At 41.5% G+C, this 23,673-nt stretch overlaps 1 protein-coding gene and 1 pseudogene across 5 annotated transcripts in view; both read right to left on the bottom strand.

Annotated features, from left to right (window-relative positions):
• C6H11orf49 (chromosome 6 C11orf49 homolog) overlaps nt 1–23,673 on the bottom strand; it is a 170,653-nt gene that overhangs the window by 52,977 nt on the left and 94,003 nt on the right. The gene's annotated exons all lie outside the window — the stretch shown is intronic.
• On the bottom strand, nt 5,577–5,975 carry LOC114500979 (annotated as a pseudogene).

Here is a 23,673-nt window from a genome sequence, read left to right as displayed (position 1 = left end):
CCCACTAGACCAATGGCTTATCACAATACAGTGGTCCAACCTCAGGGAAACAAATATCAAAAACAATTTGACAATGCAAGGTTAAGTGTACAAGTAGAGCTATTTGCTCCACAGTTTTGCACAAAACACCATTGCACGTTGTCACACTGTATCACCGATGGGTTGTTAGACTTACACTGTCAGGCAACAAAGGTGGTGAGTATGTCACAGAGTGTTGCCTGGAAGTTGAAGGAATATGGTTAAAATAAACACAACAGTCATTTTCTTTGCTCTATGTTTGAGGTACTGAGTCTTTCCTGGTCTCTGGCATGATGTCTGAAGCCCTGCTCTAGACGCGATGAAGAGCCTCTTCCCCAGAGCACTGTGCCGGGCACTGAGGTTCCTTGCTTCACTGGGGCATCTGGAAGAAGCCAAAAGGGCTGTATCAAGTGCTAAATATTGTGGGCAGGATGGTTTGAAATTTCAAGTTCATGATGATGGCTTGAAGTAGATGCCTTTTATAAAAAGACACTATAAAACCTTAATTCTTCTGTGTTTGAATTTTGGAACCATTTTAATAATAATCTCCTTACTTTTTTCAGGCAGGCCTTGATACTGCAGAAAATCCTTAGAGTGATATAACTGAGAAGAGATTTTTTTAAAAAGATGCTTATTATGTACAAGTTGTCATTTCTAAAAACAGTCACGGGGATGTAAAGTACAGCATAGGGAATATAGTCAATAATGTTGTAGTAACTGTGTTTGGTGTCAGATGGGTACTAGACTTATCAGGTGATCACTTGGTATGTTATTTTATGTCCACTGTGAGTAAAAAATTTTAAAAAGTATTAAAAAAGAATAAAGACAACTTTTGTATGCACACAAAAAAGATGCTTATTTTTTTAATGAGAAAATCAGAACTAATCAACTAATCAGCGACTATTTTGAATGAACAGAGACTTTACAGCGAACACATAGGTCATGATAAAAATAATTAGGATGAAAGGAATCTTTACATTTCCATGAAACCAAAGTTTAGAAATACAATTTCCTATTGTTTGAGATAAACCAAGAAATCGGAATTTGACCTTGGCTTATCACGTCAAGGCACCCAATTAATGATTGCTCCCCTTCACCCAGACTTGTGCCTCCAGGCAAGAAAGCAATTAAACTTTCATTAAAAATCAATTACCTGCCCACGTTTAGGAGGTACCTAGAACAGGCAAGTTCACAGAGACGGAGAGTAGAACAGAGATATCCAAGGCTGCGGTGGAGTGGGGAGAAGCGGGGGGTTACTGTTTAACCGAGTACGGAGGCTCCGTCTCAGATGATGGAAAAGTTCAGGAAATGCGGAGTGACAGTGGCTGCACAACACGGGGACGTACTTAACGCTGTTTCATTATGCACATCAATGGCTGAAATGGTGAATTTATTATGTATATTTTTCACAATAAAAAATAATCTTATTTTTAAAATATCCAGATATAGGGTCCTTCAATCATTGCTTTACAATAATGGAGCCTAGGTAGTTCCCCAAATTCATCTGTTCACCAGAGTCATTTGGGTGCTTCTGGAAGGGGCAGACCCTCTGGCCCCGCCCCAGGTCGCTGTGTGGGAACTACCGGGTCCTACGGCAGGACAGCGAAGAGACAGTTGGATGCTGTCTCTACTGGGGCACAGTGGTGCCAATTCAAGATGCTTACTAACCTTTAGACTTGTTCCCCTGTCCTGTGTTTTCTTTTGTTTTTTTCAATTTTTTTTTTATTTTGGTAAAACACATATAACAAAAAGGTACCATCTTCACCATAGTTAAGTGTGTGGTCCAGCGGTATCAAGTCCGTTCACATTGTCCTGAGACCATCACCACCACCCACCGCCAGAGCTGTGTTCAGCTTGCCAGTCGGAAACTCTGGACCCATTCACCGACAGCCTCCCATTCCACCCTCCCCCAGGCCCCTGGCAACCACCCTTCTCCTTTCCATGTTTATGGTTTTGACTACGCTAAGTACCTCATACAGATGGCATCACACAGTATTTGCCTTTTTGTGACTGGCATCTTTCACTCAGCATTATGTCTTCAGGTTCATGTTGTAGAGTGTTAGAATTTCCTCTCTTTCCTAAGGCTGATGATATTCCATTATATGTATGCATCACAATTGGCTTATCCACTGATTTGCTGGTAGACACTTGGGTTGCCTCCACATTTACTGTGAATAATGATGCTATGAATATGAGGGTACGAATATCTCATTGAGACTCTGCTTTCAATACCCAGAGGTGAAACTGTTGAATTATACTGCAATTCTACCTGCAATTTTCCGAGGAACCAGCGCACTGTTTTCCATGGGAGGCACACCATTTCACATTCCAACCGACAGTGCTCAAGGGCTCCGGTTTCTCGACATCCTTGCCGGCACCTGCAATTATTTTTTTAACAGTAGCCATCCTGATGGGTGTGAGGTGCTACCTCATTGTAGTTTTGATTTGCCTTTCTCTAATGATAAGGATGTTGAGCATCTTTTCATCTCATTCATACCTTATGGTCATTTGTATGTCTTCTTTGGAGAGATGTCTATTCAAGTCCTTTGTCCATCTTTGACAGAGCTGGTTTTGGTTTTGCTTTGTTTTTGTGGTCGATATCCTTGCGTTTTAATAGTCGTCAGATTTAATTTACATAGAGAAGAGTCTGATTTAAGCCTCTGACAGAAAAGTTGTTTTCGAGAGGTGGCACACTGTTGTTTCATTAAGTGACACAGTTATTAAGAGCCCTCTCTGCACCAGGCCTTGGACTAGACACTGGGACCATAGAACTCAATAAAGCATGGGCTCTGTGATTAAAGAACTTAGCCTAATGGGGAAAACAGGTAACTGATTTCAAAACATGCTGGTGATGCAGTGACAGGGAGCTTAGGAACACGCAGACAGGATGTGGCCCACCTGACGGGCTGAAGTAGGACTGCCGAGGAAGGTGGCCTAGAGAAGGCGAGTACTGCGGTGGGAGTTTCTCCAGGTGAGAAGATGGGGTGGTCATGCTACCTGCAGAGCCTAAACACAGGCACCCTGACGGGAAAGGACATGTGAGGTGAGGGGAACTACCAGCACTTGAGTTAATGTGATTGAAGAGTGCACTGTAAGGCAAGGAGCTGTTGGAATGGAGGCTGGAGAGGGAAACCGAGATCAGGTCACAGAAAGCCTTGGGTGCGTCATTCTAGAGATGAGGGGGCACACTGAGCTGTTGTTAAGTAACGGGGAAAAGCAGCACAGTCGGATTTCCTCTGTACATGGATCACTTGACTCTGAAGCAGGGCCGAAAGGACGGGGAGACTGCAAAGGTTCAGGCAAGGGCTGAGGCAGGGATAGTGGGAGCCCAGGGGACCGGTCAGGGCTTTGGGAGCCATTTGGAAGGTCGGATCAGTCAGACTGCTTAGCTGACTGCATGTGGGGCGGGGAGGGAGAGGGGAAGCATCCGGGATGGTGAGAGTTTTACTCTGGGACTGATATGGGGAACCCGAGAGGACAGGCAGACAGATTCAAGGGTAGAAGGCGAGGAGCTCTGTTTCTGACACATGAAAATGAGGGGACCGTCAGATGTGCCAGCAGAGAGGGATGAGGACACTGGAGGTACGGTCTGCTGTCCAGGGGGGGTCTGCTGTCCAGGGGAGGTCTGCTGTCCAGGGGGAGCTCAGGACTAGGACATACTTTAGAAATCACTTGCCTAAGGCAGTAGGAAAAGCCAAAAGAAGACACGACTTCTCAGCAACTATGTTTAGTGAGAAAAGTCATGAGTCAAGTGTGAAGGCCTGGGGAGACCACTATTTAAGAGGAGGAGAGAGGAAGAGTAACTTGTGCAAGACACTGAGAACTGGTCAGAGGTGTAGGAAGAAAGAGGTAGTGGAAAAGGTATAACTTTGAAGCCAGACAGAATCAACTTAGAATCTCTTCTCTACTGCTTATCGTGTGGCCTTCGACAAATTAATTGTGAGCCTCAGTTTTCTTGTCTCTCATATGGAGATGAGAATACCGGGAGGGTTGTGATAAGGCTTAAATGTGATGCTGCTATGGATTATAACTTTAAAAAGTGCCTTGCCTCATTGCAGGCACTCAACAAATGTTATCTCCTTTTCTCTTAGTCTGACTGTATTAGGTTCCTCTCTTGGGAAGTAACAGAAAGCAGGGTATCCTTAGTTGTTATGCAGCTTTTAAGGGAGTCAAACCTAGAGATGGATTGGCTTCTGCCAATTCACAGTTACTCTAAAAACTGAAGCCACAAAGATGCAAAAAAATTCAGGTTTGCATTGGCATTCTCGATGTCCATATAACTGCTGCTCTCCTGTGGTGTTACTATTGTTTTTCCAGAGCACTATTCCTTGGGAGCTGCTCTGCAATGAATGAGATGGGTAAATAATAACAAAGGTGGAAAGGACTAGGAACCCACAGTTGTGGGAGGGGGCACCAGGTCCGTTTTCAGCTCACGGAAGAGATGGGAGTTTTGTGTATGGCAGGCAGTGAAGAGGTCCTGGAATGCCCCAAAACACTAAAATCAGAAAAGGAAAAATTCTTTGTGACTCAGAGATTAGTTTGGTAGAGACTTTTTTTTTCTTCTGGAAGCTAAAACATGTATTACATCACCCTGGCAGAATTGCTTTAATGATGTGTAAGTGTCAGTGAAACGAGCATCATTGAAGGCTTTGAAGGGAGAGGAAAAAGGGTGTTTCGAGTCCCTCGAACAACATGCAGCTCCAGTATTTCCAACAATCTTGTGAGTACTTTTCTTCTTGACTAGAGAGCAAAGGAAGACGAAAACCTTTGGGAACTGGAGTCAGACAAGAGAACGAAGTCCATAGATGAGACCCTGTTGAGTATTGATTGGCAACTAAAAGCAAAGTCACCCCTTACGTCTTTTAAAAAACTGAGCTCGCTCTCCTTTTTCCCTCTCGGTGACTTTTAAGTGTCACAGGAGGCTCTTCAGGCCGAGCTGAGCAATCATGGGCAAGTTCGTTCAGGAAGGAGATGCGATGGTGACCGCACCGTGCCTTGGCCGGCAATGGGTAGGCCGTTTCCCCTTGGAAATTTATTTCTTTAATTAGAGTGATGGGCTGAAAGGGAGCAATGTTTAAGTCAATCAATAAAATAAAACCATCTCCAAGTAACACAATAGTTTTATTTCTGTGATAATTACTTTCCTTTATTCCAAAATGAAACTCTTTCTCTATTATTACATGGTTAATTTAAAAAGACAACCTTCAAGAATCTATAAAATAGTGCCTGGCATACAATAGGCACTCAATAAATGCTAGTCGAGTGAAAGAATGAATAAACAGAGCAAAACAATCACCACCTCTTTATGGCCTCCATTCTTTTCGTGTTACCCTCAGGCTGGCTCAGCTTCTCTCGGGGCAAGTGACCTCGCTGCCCACGGCTCAGTCTCCTTCTCCCGCAGCTGCACTGCTGGGGTGCAGGCTGTCATGCCTCTTTTTCCTGACCAATTTTTTTAGTTGGGTAGTTTTTAAACTATTTTATTTTATTATTTTATCTTATTTTATTTTTTAGCAGAACAAGCCTTTAACTTATCTTTATTACTCAAAAATTTTCATTTTTTAAAATGTAGCTTTCCGACTCTGTGTATGTGCCTTCGGTGCTCTCACAACGATTTTCTGCTCCTCAGGAAGGAAGGCGCGCTCCATCCTGCCACGGACACGTTTAGCACACATGGACCCACCGCAGGCCTGCTGACACGTTTTTCATTTTAGAGAACCTCCTTAGAACTCTAGGTCTCACAGCGCGAACTCTGCAAGGTCAGAGTTCAGACTTCAGTGCTTTCCTGACCTTTTTGGTATAAAGGTAAACAATTCTATTGCCAGGGGTTCGGGAAAGCCTAGTTTTGTTACAGGCTGTAGTGTTGGACAGCCTCTGACCATGTATCAAATGCTGGACCATCTGAACACCTAATGACGCCCTATTTTATTTTTTACTTACTGATTTGGGAGAGAGGGATGAAGGGAGAGAGGGAGAGAGGGGGGAGGAAGAGTGAGACATCACTTTGTTGTTCCACTTATTTATGCATGTATTGGTTGATCCTTGAATGTGCCCTGACCAGGGATCAAACCCGCAACCTTGGCATTTTAGGAGGGGACAATGTTTTCACCAACCAAGCTATCTGGCCAGGGCTAAACTCAACTTTAATGTAAATCGTTATATTTAAAATTTCCCATTTGATGTGTAAAATGAGCCTGCTGCTCAGGCTCGGAACACGTGCACCTGGAACACAATTACCCACCAACGGCAGCTTAGATTCTCAGCCTTCCTGGCGTTCTCTAAACCACCTTTCATGACTCTCATTAGACTCATATTACTTATTCATTCACTCATCTATTCAGCAAATATTTACTAAGTCTTACTATGTGCCAGGAACCATTCTCAACGCTGAGGCCACAGCAATGAACAAAAGGGCCCCCAAATCCCTGGCCCTGTGGAGTTTACGTGTCAGCGCAGGGAGGGTCAGGCAAAACAGAAGACAAACATGTCATGAAAAACAAACAGTAGAGGGTCTGTTCCAGATTTAAAAAAAAAACTAGAGAGAAATCACCAAGTATAATGTGTAGACCTTGATCCAATCCGGGGTCAGAAAACAAACAGCTATTAAATATACTTGAGAACAATTGGGAAAATCGTAACTTGTACTGGATGCTAGATATTATGGAATTATTGTTTGTTTTCTTAAAACTGATGATACTAGGGTCTGTAGAACAGGAGAGTGTTTTTACTTCTAGGGGAGGAAGTGCATAGGGGTCAGGTGTCATGATTCCTGTAACTCGGTTTCAAATGATCTACCTACTTACCCATCTACCTGCCTACTGCACACGAGTGTAACAAAATGGCAGCATTTGGTGAACCTGGGCGAAGGGCATATAGGTGCCTTTACACTATTCTCATAACTTTCTTGTGGGCTTGAAATTTTTTCTGTAACGTAAAGAGTGGAGGGAGTGACTATTGCATTTCCAGTCAGAGATGTGGGTCATGATTAATTGGTTTGATGCTTGTGGATTTCCTTTCGTTATACGTTTGGCAACACTGGTCCCGTTCTTTTCCCTTTTTCACTGCAGCCATAGGAAAGACTGGGGTATGGGATAGCCATAGGATAGGGTATTCTCTCAAATAAAATACCTCTTTGTTCTGCTTTTGTTAAATTAACATTTGTTAGGTGGAACACTGGGTGCCAGATGGTGAGTCCTGGTTCAATAACAGATCACAAGAGGAATTAAAATGGAAGCCTTTTTAAAAAAGAAATTGACAGGCCCTGCAGGAAGCACAAAACACACCTCAAGGAGCCGCACGGGTAGGTCAACGCAGAGAGCGCCACGGGACCTGGGGTGGCATGCCTTCACTAGTGTCTGTGGGTGCAGTGCTCTGGGCCTCCAGGGCCAGACTGGTCAATTCAAACCAAAAGAGCGGGACTTTGCTAAACTCCAAGGGGTCTCATATGAGGGATGGGCACTGGGAAGGCCCTGGAGGCAAAAGAGACTGTTGAGCACCAGGGATTTATGCTCCTGACTCTCTGGTCTGTTATCTAGGCCAGCGCTCCCCAACCGTTTTGAAACCAGGGATAATTTTTCCATGGACCAGGGGGTGGTGAAGGGATGGTTTCGGGATGATTCAAGTGCATTACATTCAAGCTCACCTCCTGCTGTGCGGCCTGGTTCCTAAAAGACTGGTACTGGTACTGGTCTGTGGTACTGATCTGTGGCCCCGGGGTTGGGGACCCCTGATCTAGGGCACGTGGTTCCTTGAGTGTCAGTTTAAGCTCCCTGCAGGCCAAACAAAAGAAATGCCAAGGCAGCCATACCATGGAGTAACTTGGTTGAATTCACTGCTCCTCCTTAAACTTGATCTGATGTGATGCTTTTTTACATGTGTTACTCACACACTTTTACAGTTGAATTCAGGAAAGCAATAAAATAAAATTGCAGGAAAAGTACAAGGACAAAGTATGAAACAAATAAGCCACGAAGCCAGTAAGTAGTATGGGATGTGCATCAGATTCCTACGGCTGCTGTGACAAATTACCACACACTTGTTGGCTTGAAACAAGTAGAATTTCTTCTCTTACAGCTCTGGAGGCCAGAAATCCAAAATGAGCCTTACGGGGCCAAACCGAGGTGTCGGCGGGGCTGATTCCTTCTGGAGGTTCTAGGGGAGAACCTGCTTCCTCGCCCTCTGCGTCTCCTGGGGGTGGCTGCCCACACTTGCGGGCTCTCGGCCCTCGCCACGTCACCTCTCCCTGCCCCGGCGTCCCCCTCTCACACTGCCTGTCTCTTCTTCCGCTGTCAAATCTGCCTCAGTCTGCCTCTCACAAGGACACCTGTGGTTACATTCAGGGTCCACCGGATAATCCAGAATAATCTCCTCCATCTCCAGGTCCTTAATTCAATCCTATCTGCAAAGTTTTTCTTGCCAATTAAGGTAACACAGGTTCCAAGGATGAGGACCCGGATATCTCTGGGTACCATTATTCAGCCTCACCACAGAGTGAGAACAATTATAACTTTTTATAGTTATATTTGCCCATTTGATGTGGCAAAGGTGTCACATAAATAAGTAAGAAATAATCCTCCCTCATTCTCTGGAAATGAGTTCAAAGGCCCGACATCTTCCTTCCCGGAGACGGTATGCCTCATTGCCATAAACCGCCTAGCCTGGACGGAGGCCCTCAGACCTCAGTTTGATTCTGGGCTCTGCCCCTGAACTGCATGGACAATGTCAGGCAAAGTATGTGACGGCTATGCTTCCATCTCCAGATCTTTAAAATGGGGGAAACAGTAACACATACTCAAATGGTGGTCGCGAAGACTCGCCACTGTAACATAATATGTCAGGACTGAACACAGCCCCTGACACATAGTAAGTGCTCTGTTGTAATTATTTTATATTCACAGAGCAGGCTGTACAACTCTCACAATGCTAGATCAGTACACGGCACTTCCAGGGGCCTCTACTGAGCTTCCATGTGCATTCTGTGTAAGTCAATAAATAAACCTTCCTTATGTGCCAAAACTTTTTTTAATTTTAATCATTTTGATACAATATTGCTTACTGTCTTAGACCATAATATAAAGGTACCTTCAAAGAAAAGATAAAACCATTTATTTGTCCTCTGCATAGTAAATGAGTTTCAAATACCGTTTTCTGTTTTTTTTCATATGGGTTTTCTCTTCACTGTTTGATCTCTCTTCTGATAACCTTTATCACACCTGTCCTGGCTACGCCCCTCACCACTTTTGGTCTTCTGTTGCTGACCTGATCAGTACCTGGGGGCCATGCATTTGAAAGTGAGGAGGCTCCCTGTGAAACTCAAGAGGCTTCCCTTCTCGCCTGCAAAGACCCACACAGACTGTAAACACTGGCTGGCTGCTCAGGGGCCATTTTTACCACTTCCAAACTGGTGCCTATGTGGTGAAACCTTAGAAGTTTGACTGCTGTGTTGGTGAGATACTAAGGAGAGTTCACCCATGTCAGACACCAGTCTACAGGTCTGTCTAAGGGTTAATGTAAATCAAACACTGGTAAATTAACCGTTGGAGGTGTGACAGATATCTTAAATGTAATGATCTTATCTAACTGAAGTGGCCCAGTAAACTACTCTGTCCACCTGGGGTTCCAGAGTTCTTGTGTTTTGGTTTACAATAAACATTAGACAATCCTTGAGGCTAATGATGAACCTGATGTAGCCATATGTATACAAATGTATACATAAACAGGGGAAATGCAGATTACCCAGTGACTTAGCCTTATTAATTCTTGCTTATAAATTCTTGCTTCTCAATTAAGTGGTAGAGTTGTCAACATCAACTCTACCGCTTAATTGAGCCCTTTGTTGATATAATACTTTTTGTTTGTTGATTTACTTACCCCCCCCCCCCATTACTCCTTGCCCTCAGGGAAGGAGTATAAACTAGCAAATCTTCTTGTCTTTGCTGTAGTCTAGGGCCTGTCAGTCTTAGCTGTGGCCCATTTTTAAATGGAAAGGAGAGCAGCACACTCAGAAAGACAAGTGGGTGTATTTTACAGTTAACATTCAATGAATTCTGGGATCTGGACTTCCAGTCAAGATGGCAGCATAGGCAGACATGGCTCACCTCTTTGCACAACCATATTAAAATTACAACTAAAATACAGAACAACCATCACTCAGAACCATCAGAAATCAAGTTGAATGGAAGTCCAACAACTATGGAATTAAAGAAACCACATCCATCCAGACTGGTAGGAGGGGTACAGATGAAGAATGGGCTGATCCTACACCCATGTATGATGGATAGAAACTCAGAAGGGATATATTGGGATCGAGGAGTCCCAGACCCACACCAGGCCCCCCAGCCCAGGGTTCCGGTGCCAGGACGATAAGTCTCCACAACTTCTGGCTGCAAAACCAGAGGCAATTGAGTTGGTGGAAGAAACTTCTGGAGCCCCAAGCAGTTCCTCTTAAAGAATCCACACATGGACCCACAGACTCAGACTCACTCCCTCTGAGCGCCAGCACTGGGAAAGCAGCTTGAAAGGCATCAGTGGCACACAGGGAGACACTGAAGTGCCTGGTATATCAAGAGAGCAGAGGCCATTATCCCTTATCTAAGCCCTCCCCACACAGAGCCACAGAGCAAGCGAGGTGGTACCATAAATGAGACTCCATCAACCTGGATAACACTGTTTGACCCACCCTGGAGAGCCGCACAGACTCTAACCCACCCAACTTAGGCGTCCCCCCAAGCTGCTTTTCCATATGAATGGCTGGTCTTGGCTCATGCTTCACAACTTCCTAAATCCTATCAAATAAGCAACAGTTGGCCTCAGTGAGCCCCAGGCCCAGCACTAGCAGCAGTCAGCTTAGATTCACAGCTTGGGTTCACCTGGGAATCTCCAAACCCAACACCAGTAGCAGCCATTTCAGATTGCTTTATAGCTCAGGCAGGGTGACCTGGGCAAAACAAAAGTGGAGGCTAACTCTGGCCTATACCACCCAGGAAACCCCAGGGCCAGCGCACCCAGTTGACAGCTACAGACCACACAGAAGCACTACCACTCTGCCCTTGCACAGCTGATCCTCCAAAAGGGCAGAGGTTGAGGGTAAGTGGTCACAGCCAATCCTTACAGCTGACTGGCTTGGATAAATCCCTTCCATTGATCTGCCAACAACAACCAAGGCTCGACTACAAGAGGAGGGTGTACTCAGTGCATATGAAGGGCACCCCTCGAGTACCCAGCTTAGGTGATAGGGAAGGCTGTGCCACAGGACCCTACAGGACACCCACTACATTAGACCACACTACCAACACATGGAGTCAAAGCAGCTCTACCTAATACATAGAAACAAACACAGGGAAACTACCAAAATGAGGAGACAAAGAAACATGGCCCAAATGAAAGAACAAAACAAAACTCCAGAAACAGAACTAAACGTAATACAGATAAGCCTATCAGACGCAGAGTACAAAACACTGGTTGTAAGGATGCTCAAGGAACTTAGTGAGGACCTCAGCAAAATGAAAAGATCCAGTCAGACACAAAGATACACTGATTCAAATAAAGAACAATTTACAGGGAAACAACAGTAGAGTGGATGAAGCTGAGAATCAAATCAATGATTTGGAACATAAGGAAGAAAAAAAACAAGCAATCAGAATAACAAGAAAAAAAAGTCTAAAAATATGAGGATGGTAAGCAGCCTCTGGCACAACTTCAAGTGTTCTAACATTCACATCATAGGGGTGCCAGAAGGGGAAGAGAAAGAGCAAGAAACTGGAAGTCTATTTGAAAAAATAATGAAAGAAAACTTCCCTAATTTGGTGAAGGAAATAGACATGCAAGTATAAGAAGCACAGAGAGTCCCAAACAAGATGGATGCAGAGAGGCCCACTCCAAGATACACCATAATTAAAATGCCAAAGGTTAAAGATAAAGAGAGACTCTTAAAAGCAGCAAGAAAAAAGAAGTTAGTTACCTACAGGAGAGTTCCCATAAGACTGTCAGCTGTTTTCTGAAGAGAAACCTTGCAGGCTAGAAGAGATTGGCAAGAAATATTCAAAGTCATGAAAATCAGGGGCCTACAGCCAAGATTGCTCTACCCAGCAAAGATATCATTTAGAATCAAAGTGCAGATAAACAGCTTCACAGACAAGAAAAAACTCCTTTAGCAGTTCACCATCACCAAGCCATTATTATATGAAATGGCAAAGGCACTTATTTAAGAAAAAGATCAAAACTATGAACAATAAAATGGCAAAAATACATACCTATCAACAATTGAATCTATAAAAACAAACTAAGAAAACAAGCAGAACAGAGATAGAATCATGGATATGGAGAACATTTTGATGGTTTCCAGATAGGATAGGGGTGTGGGGGAAGGGGTGAAGAGGTTAGTGGATTCAGAAGTACAAACAGATAGTTGCAGAATAGCCATGGGGATGTAAAGTACAGTACAGGAAATGGAGCAGCCAAAGAACTTATGCACATGCCCCATGGACATGAACAATGGTGGGGGCATTGCCTGAGGGAGTGGGGAGTGCTCGGTGAGGTGGGGCAGAGGGGAAAAAATCAGGACAACTGCAATAGCAAAATCAACAAAATATAATTAAAAAACTAAAGCTACATGATTAAAAAAATTCAATGAATTCTCAGATGAGCAATACCCACATGCACTTAAAATAAGTATAAAATGCTTAACAAAACCAATTTTTGGATTAACTGTCATTCAGATTATCCACATCACTGGTATGTGCAGGCTGACTATACATTTTAGGTACGCCTATTAACTGTTACTGTAGTTTATTTTTATAAGTACTGCTCTGATGCAGTATATGCAGTACAAAAATAATCTACTTATTTTAGTTTACAAACAGATGTAATGTAATGTAATGTAATGTAATATAGGGATATATGGTGCTGCTTTTTCTGTTTTCTTCCAGGAATTTGAAAAGCCATGAGTTTTTCTTATCTTACCCACAATGACTTTATAGTAAGAACCATATGTACTGGGTGTATATTAATAACAGCGTAACAACAACTGCTGTTTATGGAGTGCTTACTGTGTGGTCAGCACTGTGCAGACTACCCTTCACATTGTGGGGGTTTTAAGATAAGCCCATAGAAGGCTATGATTCTCCGCTCCCTTTGAGAGGTGGGTCCGAATTCCCTTCCTCTTGAGTGTTGGCTAAACGCATTCACTTCTAATAAACAGAACAATGAAAGTGACAGTAAGTCATAGATGGTACTGTGGCTTCCTTCTCTCTCTCTCTCTCTGAGATCACTTTTTCCGGGGAAACCACTACCATATCATGACATGTGGTGAAAAACTTAGGCTTCCTGCCAGCAGTGATATGAGGGAGCTTAAAAGCAGATCTTCCAGTCCTATTCAAGCTTTCAGATGACTGCAGCCCCAACCCGAAATTTGATTTCAACCTTATGAGGCGCCTGGGGCCACAGCCACCCATGTCATCAGCTTTTGTATTCCTGACCCTCAGAAATGGTGTGAATTAATAAATGTTTATTGTTTTAGACCTCTAAGTTCTTGGGTAATTTATTATACAGCAATAGTGAACTAATACACATATATTATCTTTTTTATTGTCACAACCATGGAATAGTCGGTATTATTTCCATGCAAATGAAGAAACAAAGGCTCAGGTGGTTAAGTAGCTCACTCAAGGCCCCATACTAGTCCTGGCAGACTCATGACGCCAAGCCCGTATTCTCTGCTCTGTATTATACTGCCTCTTTTCAGGTCCTGTTGCTTTCAGCCAGCTTATTGGCTCTCTCCCAACTTTGCTTAGCTTGCTAGCGATGCTCTCATGAAAAGAATGGATTAGGAAAAAAAGATTTGCTGAGAATATAGTCCAGAATTACACTTCTGGAGACTTCCCTCCAGCATGACATGAATCCACTAATCAGCACATTTTGGTATGATCGTTCAACCAGTTCTACAGCAACCAGCCTATATTCCTACTGCTTGTTCACAAGGGTATCATGGAGACATTGCCAAGGTCTTGTTGAAATCCAGCGATATTAAACAAATATAGTAAGTATAGCTATATTAAATACTGCTCTTTCCCAATTTAACAGTCTCATAATCCCTTCAAAAAGGGGAAATAAGTTTGCATTGAGTATTTCATGTCCTCCTTCTTCAGTATTACTGCCATTATCATCATTCACCATTATAATTCCCTTTACAATGACCACTGATTTCAATAAATAAGTGCATCACGTGCATTATTTAACTCTCAGGACTACTCTGTAACGTAGGTTCTTTTATTATTCCCATTTTACCAATAAGGAAGTTTGGCTTATAGAGATTAAATAACTTGCCCAATGTCACTTGACTAAAAAGTGAAAGAACTGGGATTGAAATCAGGCCGTCTCTACCCACCAAGCCTGGGATCTTTTCCTTTCCTCGTCCCTCCCCTCCCCTCCTGTCCCCTCCTGTCCCGTCCTGTTTCTTCCCCTCCCTGCCCCTCCCCATGCCATGCACACTTCCTCAAAGACTGCCAGCAGAGGTTCAGCCAGCTCATCTACTACTAGGCCTCAGCACCCTGGAATGTAAATTAGGTCCAGGAACTTGAGCTCATTTAAAGCAGCTAGTTATTTTCTTACAATCTCAGCTGTTTGATTTCATTCCCTGGAACTAGCGTTTCTCTTTTATAGTCCAAAGAGCATCCTCTTTGACTGAGAAGGCTGAATCAAAACAGGAAGTGAATGCTCTGTTTTCCTTCTTTCATTCATTAATATTAAACCATTCACCTAGGCCTCATTGTTCTTTTTTCTGAATCCTCACCAAGAATATGTTTTTTAAAAAATTATTTTAGAGAGAGGAAGGAGGAGAAAGAAACATAAATGTGAGAGAGAAACAGACTGGTTGCTTCCTATATGAAACCCAACTGGAGATAGAACCCGCAACCAAGGTACATGCCCTGACTGGGGATCGAACTCACAACATTTTGGTAAACAGGACAACATTCCGACCCAGTGAACCACCTGCTCAGGGAAGCCTCATTGTTCTTTTTGCTCTAATGTAATATTTTAAAAAGGACTTTTTATATTGTCTTCAGAATTTTATCACAATTCTGTTTCCCCAGTCTCTTTATTTTCCCTTTAGTTTTATACAGTTCAGTAAATACTCATTTATATATATTTTGAATTAGGTATTTGACTAGATGCTAAGAACACAGGGGTAAGCAAAACAGATAAATGCTCTCATGGAGCTTACAGTTTAATGAGGAAGATAGAACTTAAGCAAATAATTATATGTATAATAAGTGTTAGGGAAAGAGCTTACAAAAAGCGTATGTTCATAGCAGCATTATTCACAATAGTCAAAAGTAGAAACAACTCAAATGTCTATCAATAGATGAATGGACAAAATACGGTATAACCCCACGGTGGAATAACAGCTGGCCATAAAAAGGAACAAGGTAAATCTATGATACATGTTACAACATGGATGGACCCTGAAAACATCAACTAAGTGAAAGAAACCAGGCACAGAAGCCCACATATTGTATGACCCCATCGATAAGAAAGCCAGAATAGGCAAATTCACAGAGACAGAAAGTAGATTGGCGGTTGCTGAGGGCTGGGAGTGGGGAGGTGGGGAAAAGGGAGTTACTGCTAACGAGTGTGAGTTTTGGGGAGCGGGCAGGAAGGTGATGGAAATATTCTAAAACTGATTTCTGTGAATTCTCTATTCATTTGTTTCACTCTATTTTCTGAGTTTTTACAGTATTTTTATTATTAAATTTTAGGAACTTATTATGTAAAGAAATTAGCCCTTTATCTGTGATGTACTTTAAGTTGCAAATATTTCTCCGATTGTTTTTAATCGTTTGTCCTTACTTACAGGATTTTCTGTCAAGTGGATTTTAAATTATTTTTAGGTAATCAAATATATCAATCTTTTCTTTTATTGGCTTCCAGGTTGTCAGTCATAATTAGAAAGGCTTTTTTTCTCTGTGAGATTATAAGACTATTTTCCTGTGGGTTGAGTATGTTTATGGTCTCATTTTTCACACTGAAAATTTTGATCCACCTGAAATTTATTTTGATGTAAGGCGTGAGGAAGGAATCCAACTTTGTGGGTTTTATTTTTTTTAAGATAGCTACCAGCTGTGCTCACTAATTTAAAATGCCCTTCCTTCCCTAACATAGGTTAATCCCACTTCACATTTGGGTCAATTTCTGGGCTCCTCATGCCGATCCATTGACTTCTACTTCTCTATCCATGTGCCAGTAATGAACATTTATATAGCACGGTGATGAAGAGCACATATATGAGAGCCAGAGCACCTGAGTTTAAATTCAGCCTCTGCCAGTTACTGGCTCTGAGAGTTTAAGCAAGTTAATCTCAGTGGGCTGCTGGGAGGATTAAATGAATTATTATACCTAAAGTGCTTAGAACAGCGCCTGGCACATAGTAAGTGTTTTGTGTTGACTGTTGTTAGTACAATTACTATAGCCTTATAGTAGATTCTAGTATCTGGTAGAACTAATACCCATTGCTTCTTTTCTTTCTCAGAACATTCCTGGTTATTCTGAATAAGTATACCTTGTCTCCACAAAATAAGCAAAAAAAATGCAATAGTGTTGGTATTTTTTTACTGAGATCATGATAATTACAGATTAGATTAGGGAGCACTGAGAGCTTTTTGATTTTTAAGTCTTCCGTTCTAAGAACACAGCACGCCTTTCCACGTGCCTAAGTCTCCTCTGGGTTCTTGAACAGTGTTTTACAGCTGTCTTCATATAGCCCTGGCAAACTCTTGTTCAATTTATTCCTATTTTATCTTCTTTTGCTATTAAAAAAAGGACTTTTCTTCTTGCCTGAATATATAAAGACTATTTTTTAAATAAATGATTGGTTTTAGTAAATTTTGACCAACCACTTTATTGAATTTCATAATGTTTATAATGTATTGCAGTTTGATTATCTTGGGCTTTCCAGGTGAGCAATCATACTGCCTGAAAATAATGTAATTTACCTTCTCCTTTAAAATTTTTATGTCTCTTATTACTTTCTCCCTCCTGATAATATTGACTTGTATCTTCAGAAAAATATAGATAATGGTAGCAAAGAGTAAATAGTGAAATTGTTTTCCTAATTATATCTAGAACTCCTATCTCATATTTCCTCCTTCTGAGAGATGAATATAACATAAAGATAAATCAAAGATTTAAAATTTAAAAAGAATTCCAGGTATATATATATATGTGTGTGTGTGTGTGTGTGTGTGTGTGTACATATATATATGAATTACATGAAAAACATACATGAGAAAAGCTTCTATGTTAAAAAGCCCCAGGTTATGCAAATGTTTTCAGCATAATTTTTACTATGTAAAAACAACAACGTATAAAAAATATTAGACCAAGAAGAGAGGCCTCAGAAGAAACTAAATTTGCTGATACCTAGATTTGGACTTCTAGCTTCCAGACTGAAAAGATAAATGTCCGTTGTTTAAGCCAAAAACAAAACAAAACTAGATATAATAAGCAAGTATATTAATGGTGAGTGCTGTCAGTAGTGGATTTATAGGTGACTGTTTTCCTGCTTCATTATGCTTGTCTGTACGACTGCATTTCTACAACAAGTGCTTTTCAATGATCAGAAAAACATAAACAGGAAAGAAAGGATTAATCAGGCATACAGCTTTTTGGCTGGCTGCAACCTGAAGCTGATGTCCTGATGTCTAAAATCCCTATCGCCACGCTCTCCTGACTCGGGCCCGTTTTGTGATCTGCATCAAGAGTGCTTCATCTGTCTTCCCATCTGGCTAGGTAGTCCCCAGTGTGGTCCCACAGTGATGTCACCTCTCTTCTGCTCTTCTTGTGTCTGAACCCAGATGTTCTCTAACACGCTCCCGCCCTCTGATTTCTGTCTATCCATGCAGCTACAGATCGTTTTGATACCAAACTGCTTTGCTTCTCTAAGTCTCTTGAAGTATATTTTTTTCATTGCCCACAACTCTCCCCACAAGACCTCTGAATGACCCACAGATGAAAGTATCCCACAAGCAAACCTGCTCTTCGGTCCTCTGGAGAGTTAACTCTCCTTGGACAAGCATTTTTCTAAAACTTCTGCATCCTGGGATATCTCCTAAGACACTCTGAGGAAACCCCTCCCTAGCCAAGAGGATGACTAACACAACTTTTGGAGACGCAGCGTTCTTGGAGGTAGTCCAGAAACCGTATCGATTGGCTTTACTACAAATTCATGCTATCTAACCTCAACTGGACATTCATGGCTACTGGGTAATCCTTGAGTCATCTCCCTTTAACTTTGTATTACATTCCTTACAGCAGCTGCCCCAGACATTTTCCATTCTCAAATTTCTACACTAACCCTTTGTCCCAACTCTCAGCTCTAAGCAGACAAACCATTTTACTGAGAAGATTGAAGCCATCTGATTTTTTAATCCTTCAATTTCCTTCCTCTGTACCTTAATACTTCTCTGCATCTTCACTTATCCTCACCTCTTCCTTCCCTCTCTCAGAGGAAGCAATCCTTCCCTTCTCTTACTAGGATTACTCTCTCCATCTGTGCTCTTGAGTCCGTGTTGTCTCAGTGTCTCTGGGACCGTGGCCTATCAATTACCCACCTCAAACTTGCATCTTTCATCTTGCCTGGTCCATTAACTCCTTGCTATCTACCCATACATGTTCAAGTGGTCACTTAATCTAAAAAGCCTTTCATAGACTATTCACTAAACCTACTTTCCCCACTCCCTTTGGTTTTCAAAGCCAAATTTCTTAGAAGAGTGTGTTATATTCATTATTCCCCCTTTTCTACCACCCATTTGTTCACTCATTGGCCCCTTCAACATTGCTTCCATCACTCAACTAAACCTGTTCTTTTGAAAGTGAGGGATGATCTCCCAATACCCATATATTCAAAACACCTTTTCTTAGTTCTCCACCTGTGACAACTGATACTATTACCCATCCCTTCCTGGAAACTCTCCTTTGGCTTCTGTAATGTCATATTATGCTATTTCTTTTCCTCTTCCTACATTTTAATGGTTTCTTCCCTGATTCTTCTTCCTTCCCTTATGTTTAAATATAAGCTTTCCCTGAAGTTCTGCCCTTATCCCCCTCTCCCACTACACTTTCACCCTTCAGTGATCTCATCCATTCACATGATTGAACTACTGTCTGTACTTCCATTTCCAATCTCTCTGTCAGTCTTGAATCCCTGTTGGACAAGCTCATTTGACAGGTTTATTAGCCTTTCAAACTCAGTTGATTCCAAACCAAACCATACTAGCAACTCTTTTAACCAGCTCCACTTAACAAACTCATTGAGGCTTCTGTTTTTCATTTAGCATTTTTTAATATGTTTATGCTGCTACTTCTTGACTTTTAAATTTTAGACATTATCTTTGGATTCTTGGTTGAAGATGAGAAATTTTCCTTTTCCCCATCTACACACATTTCCCACCCCCATCTTTCTGATATAGACAATAATGCCAACTTTCACTTAAAACATGTAGTACTTAGATTTTTATACTATGTAAATATTATTTACAGCCAAGCCACAAGGTATATGATTACATTTTCTTTCTTATACAACCTTTCATTTTTCTTGGAATAATTATCTCTTTCTTGGTTTGCTTGTAGTTTCTAAGCACTAATTGATCACTACTTCTTCAACTGAAGTATTAATCTCTAAGTCTCCCACTGAACATAATTTAACACAACAGTTTGATCATTCTATTTTTTAATTATCCTCAGATAAGTCCCTTTAACATTTCATATAATAAGGACTTGGTAATGATGAACTCCTTTAACTTGACCTTATCTGGAAAGCACTTTATCTGTCCTCCCATTCTAAATGATAGCTTTGCTGGATAGAGTCATCTTGCATGTAGGTCCTTTTCTTTCATGACTTTGAACACTTCTTTCCAGCCCCTTCTTGCCTCCAGCGTTTCTTTTGAGAAATCAGCTGATGGTGTTATGGGATCACCTTTGTAGGTAACTCTGTCCTTTCCTCTTGCTACTTTTAAGATTCTCTCCTCATCTTTAATCTTGGGTAATGTAATTATGATGTGTCTTAGTGTGTACTTCCTTGGGTCCAACTTCTTTGGGACTCTCTGAGTTTCCTGGACTTCCTGGAAGTCTATTTCCTTTACTAGATTGGGAAATTTCTTCATTACTTTTTCAAATAAGTTTTCAATTTCTTGCTCTTCCTCTTCCCCTTGTGGCACCCCTATGATTTGGATGTTGGAACATTTAAAGTTGTCCCAAAGGTCCCTAAGCCTCTCTTCTTTTTTTTTTGTTTGTTTTGTTTTTGTTTTTTGAGTTCTTGTTTCTTCATTCAGTTCTGGATGAATGTTTATTTCTTTCTTCTGGTCTAAATCATTGACTTGAGTCCCAGTTTCCTTCCCTTCCCTGTTGGTTCCCTTTTCTTTATTTCACTTTGCATAACCTTCACTTTTCCCTCTATTTTGTGACCATACTCAACCATTTCTGTAAGCATCCTTATTACTAGTGTTTTGAACTCTGCATCTGATAGGCTGGCTATCCCTTCATCACTTAGTTCCATTTTGGGAGCTTTGATCTGTTCTCAATTTTGGGCCAATATTTTTTTTTTTGTCTCAGCACACCTTCTATGTTGTAAGGGGTGGAATCTTAGGTATTCATTCACTAGGGTAGGGCAACCCACATCACTGCATTGTGACGCTGTATGTGGGGGAGGGGTCGGACAGGGAACAATGCTGCTTGCTCAGCTCTCTGCTGGCTTTCAGTCACTTCCCCCCCACTCACCAGCAAATTGGGCCCTTCTGGCGCTGATTCCTGGAGGGGGGGGGGCGGGCTTGTGTACACTCTAGGACACTGTGGGTCTCTCCAATGAACTCTCCCGTGAGGATGGGACTTTCTCCTGCCACTGAAACCCCCAGAGGTTTTCACAGCCAGAGGTTTTGAAGCTCTCTTTTCCCCATGCTGGAATCCTGGGCTGTGTGGTCTGTCTCACTCCCCAGTTGTTCCTCCCAGTTTATCCATATGTGAATGTGGGACTGCCTGGTTGTCCAGCTGCCACTTTCCCAGGGGTCCTCTCTGTCCCAGCTGCCCATCTCTGCCCCTCCTACCAGTCTGAATAAATATTTCTTCTTCAACTCCTTGGTTGTTAGACTTCCATACAGTTCAATTTTCTGGCAACTCTGGTTATTTTTTTGTTTTTAAATTTGTTGTCCTTCTTTTGGTTGTGTGAAGAGGCAAAGCTTATCTACCTATGCTTCCATCTTGGCCAGAAGTATGTTCATTTGTTTTCAGTTTCTACTGTTGCTGTTGAGAAGCCTTACGGCATTCTAGTTTTTCTGTCTTCTCTTTCTAGTAATTCAAGTTATTTGAGGTCTTATACTCCTGGACTGGACCTCTAATTTTCTTCTCTTCTTTCTCTTTTCTGGGCAATTTCTCAACTTCACTTTTGAATTTCTATTGAATTTTTTATTTTTGCTATTTTATTTTTAATATCCAAAAATTTTCTTGTTCCTTTAAAACATTTTTTCCCTTTTATGTTTATTGATTTTAAAGAGAGAGGAAGGGAGACTGGAGGGGAGAGAGATAGACACACACACACACACACACACACACAGACATTGATATAAGAGAGAAACATTGATTGGTTGCCTCCCATTTGCATCCCCACAACCTATGTACGTGTGCCGACCAGGGATCAAACCTGCAAACTTTTGGTGCATGGGACAATACTCCAACCAACTGAGCCATACTGGCCAGGGCCCTTCTTCTTCTTCATCTTCTTCTTTTTTCTATAGTATCTAGTCTTATTCAATATCTTCTCTCTTTTCCCCAAGGACCTAATGATATATAGCTCTCTGAAAATTTTCTTCTGCTTTTTTTTTTTAATTTTTATTTTAATCATTGTTCAAGTATAGTTTTCTCCCCCCCACTCCCTCTTCTGCTTCTTATATTGTCACTGCTTCTTCTGAGTTCCCCCAGCCTCTACCCTGTTTGTTTAGTCTTGGCTCTGTTAGAGACTGCCCCCAGAAGTCTGGTGATCCTTGAATATGTCCATCATATTTAGAGTGAGACTACTAAAAAGCTGGTTATCTGAATGGATGGAGCTTCCTGATATTGAGTTCCACCGTAGAATGAATAGGTTGAGATCTGATCATTTCACTGTAGAACTCCTAAATGTCAAGATTTTTTCCGGGGCTACTTCAGTTTCTCCAGAAGACATTCCAGACACGTGTCTGGATGGTATTCATTTGGCAGCCACCATTCTGAGAGGTCAGCAAGGGGAGGAATGGAAGGAGGTGTCAACATTCAGCACATAGACATTGGCTTAATCTCCTGTTTTCACAGAGGCCATCTCGCCTCTGCTCTGAGCTGGTATTCTTGAGTCAACAGTTCAACCAGTTTAGTTTCTCCTATCTTCCACTGAATGGAGAAGGGCTGTGACCTTGATGCTTGATGTGGGGGAGAGGATATGGGAATTCATCTGCTTCTTGTCAAGACTTTCAACAAACCCTCTTGTTTTCCTCTCTTCTGTCACCCTTGATTTCAGAGTACCTGGCACCTCCAATTCTTGAACCCTTCTAGACTTCTGTGGACCAACTGGATACCCTTCTCTTTTGTAAGTACAATAATAGTCATGCTGTTCATCTTCTAAAATTTGGTTGACACCTATCATTTTTCATCTCTTGTTCTCTTTGTCCTTTTAGCTTTACACCCTTTTCCCCTTTATTATAATTTTAGTGTGTTCTATAAAGAGAACAAACACACATATTTGACCTGACGATTTCTACCGGCAGTCTGTAACTGTTTATTCACATGTCCATTGTCTCTCCTCCAAGTAGACTATGAGCTCCTATAATCTCTTTTTCTTTTTAGTTCTAGCAACTAAAATAATACCTGGCACAGAGGACACACTCAACAAATATTGCTGAATAAAAGCATAGGTGAATGAATGAGTTCTCTGGATACCTTTCATCACTTAGCACAGTGCTTTCAACACCGAAAGCGCTTAATAAATAAATGAATTCAAAAAGGAAAGCTTTATGATTGACATTGATCTCTAAAGTTTCAAAAAGATGGTTCTCAGCCAGACTTATTTGCATGATAAGTATAGTCTACATGGCTACAGTATTTAGTTTACATGGCTACAACACAAATTTAATGTAGTCATGTTAACCAAGTAAGCACTGAAAGTGAATCCAGACTCCTTTGCTTCAAAAGTCTGAATTTAAATGCCTTAGTTTTGGCTCCCATTCTTTGGGCCTCAATTTTTATTTTTTAATAGACGAGGAAAGGTGTAAGGGTATACTAATTACAAATTAGAAGCCTACACAAAAAGCCATTGGCTGAATCGAGAACAAGCTTATGGACAGACATGACAGGATCACACAGACCATGTACTGAAGTCTTCCATCCACAAATACACCAAAATAATGAAATATTCACAGCAATCAGTTTTTATGTCACTTTCGAGTTATAGGGAATAATTATATTTATTTTTCTAGGATATTTTTTAAATGCTCAAGTATACTATAATATAGTTTGCCATATATACCAAATTAGAGATATAGAATAGACTTGGCAATAAAGCAAATTTCTCCACCACAAATCATATTTGCTTATTACTTATAGATAAGCTGGTTTCCTCTTTGTCTGGTCAAACACCATTATTATTAT

The sequence above is a fragment of the Phyllostomus discolor genome, chromosome 6, assembly GCF_004126475.2.
Source record: "Phyllostomus discolor isolate MPI-MPIP mPhyDis1 chromosome 6, mPhyDis1.pri.v3, whole genome shotgun sequence".
NCBI classification, from domain to species: Eukaryota; Metazoa; Chordata; class Mammalia; order Chiroptera; family Phyllostomidae; genus Phyllostomus; species Phyllostomus discolor.
The sequence above is the reverse complement of the archived record's forward strand: the minus strand, read 5'-3'. Positions and strand labels throughout refer to the sequence as shown.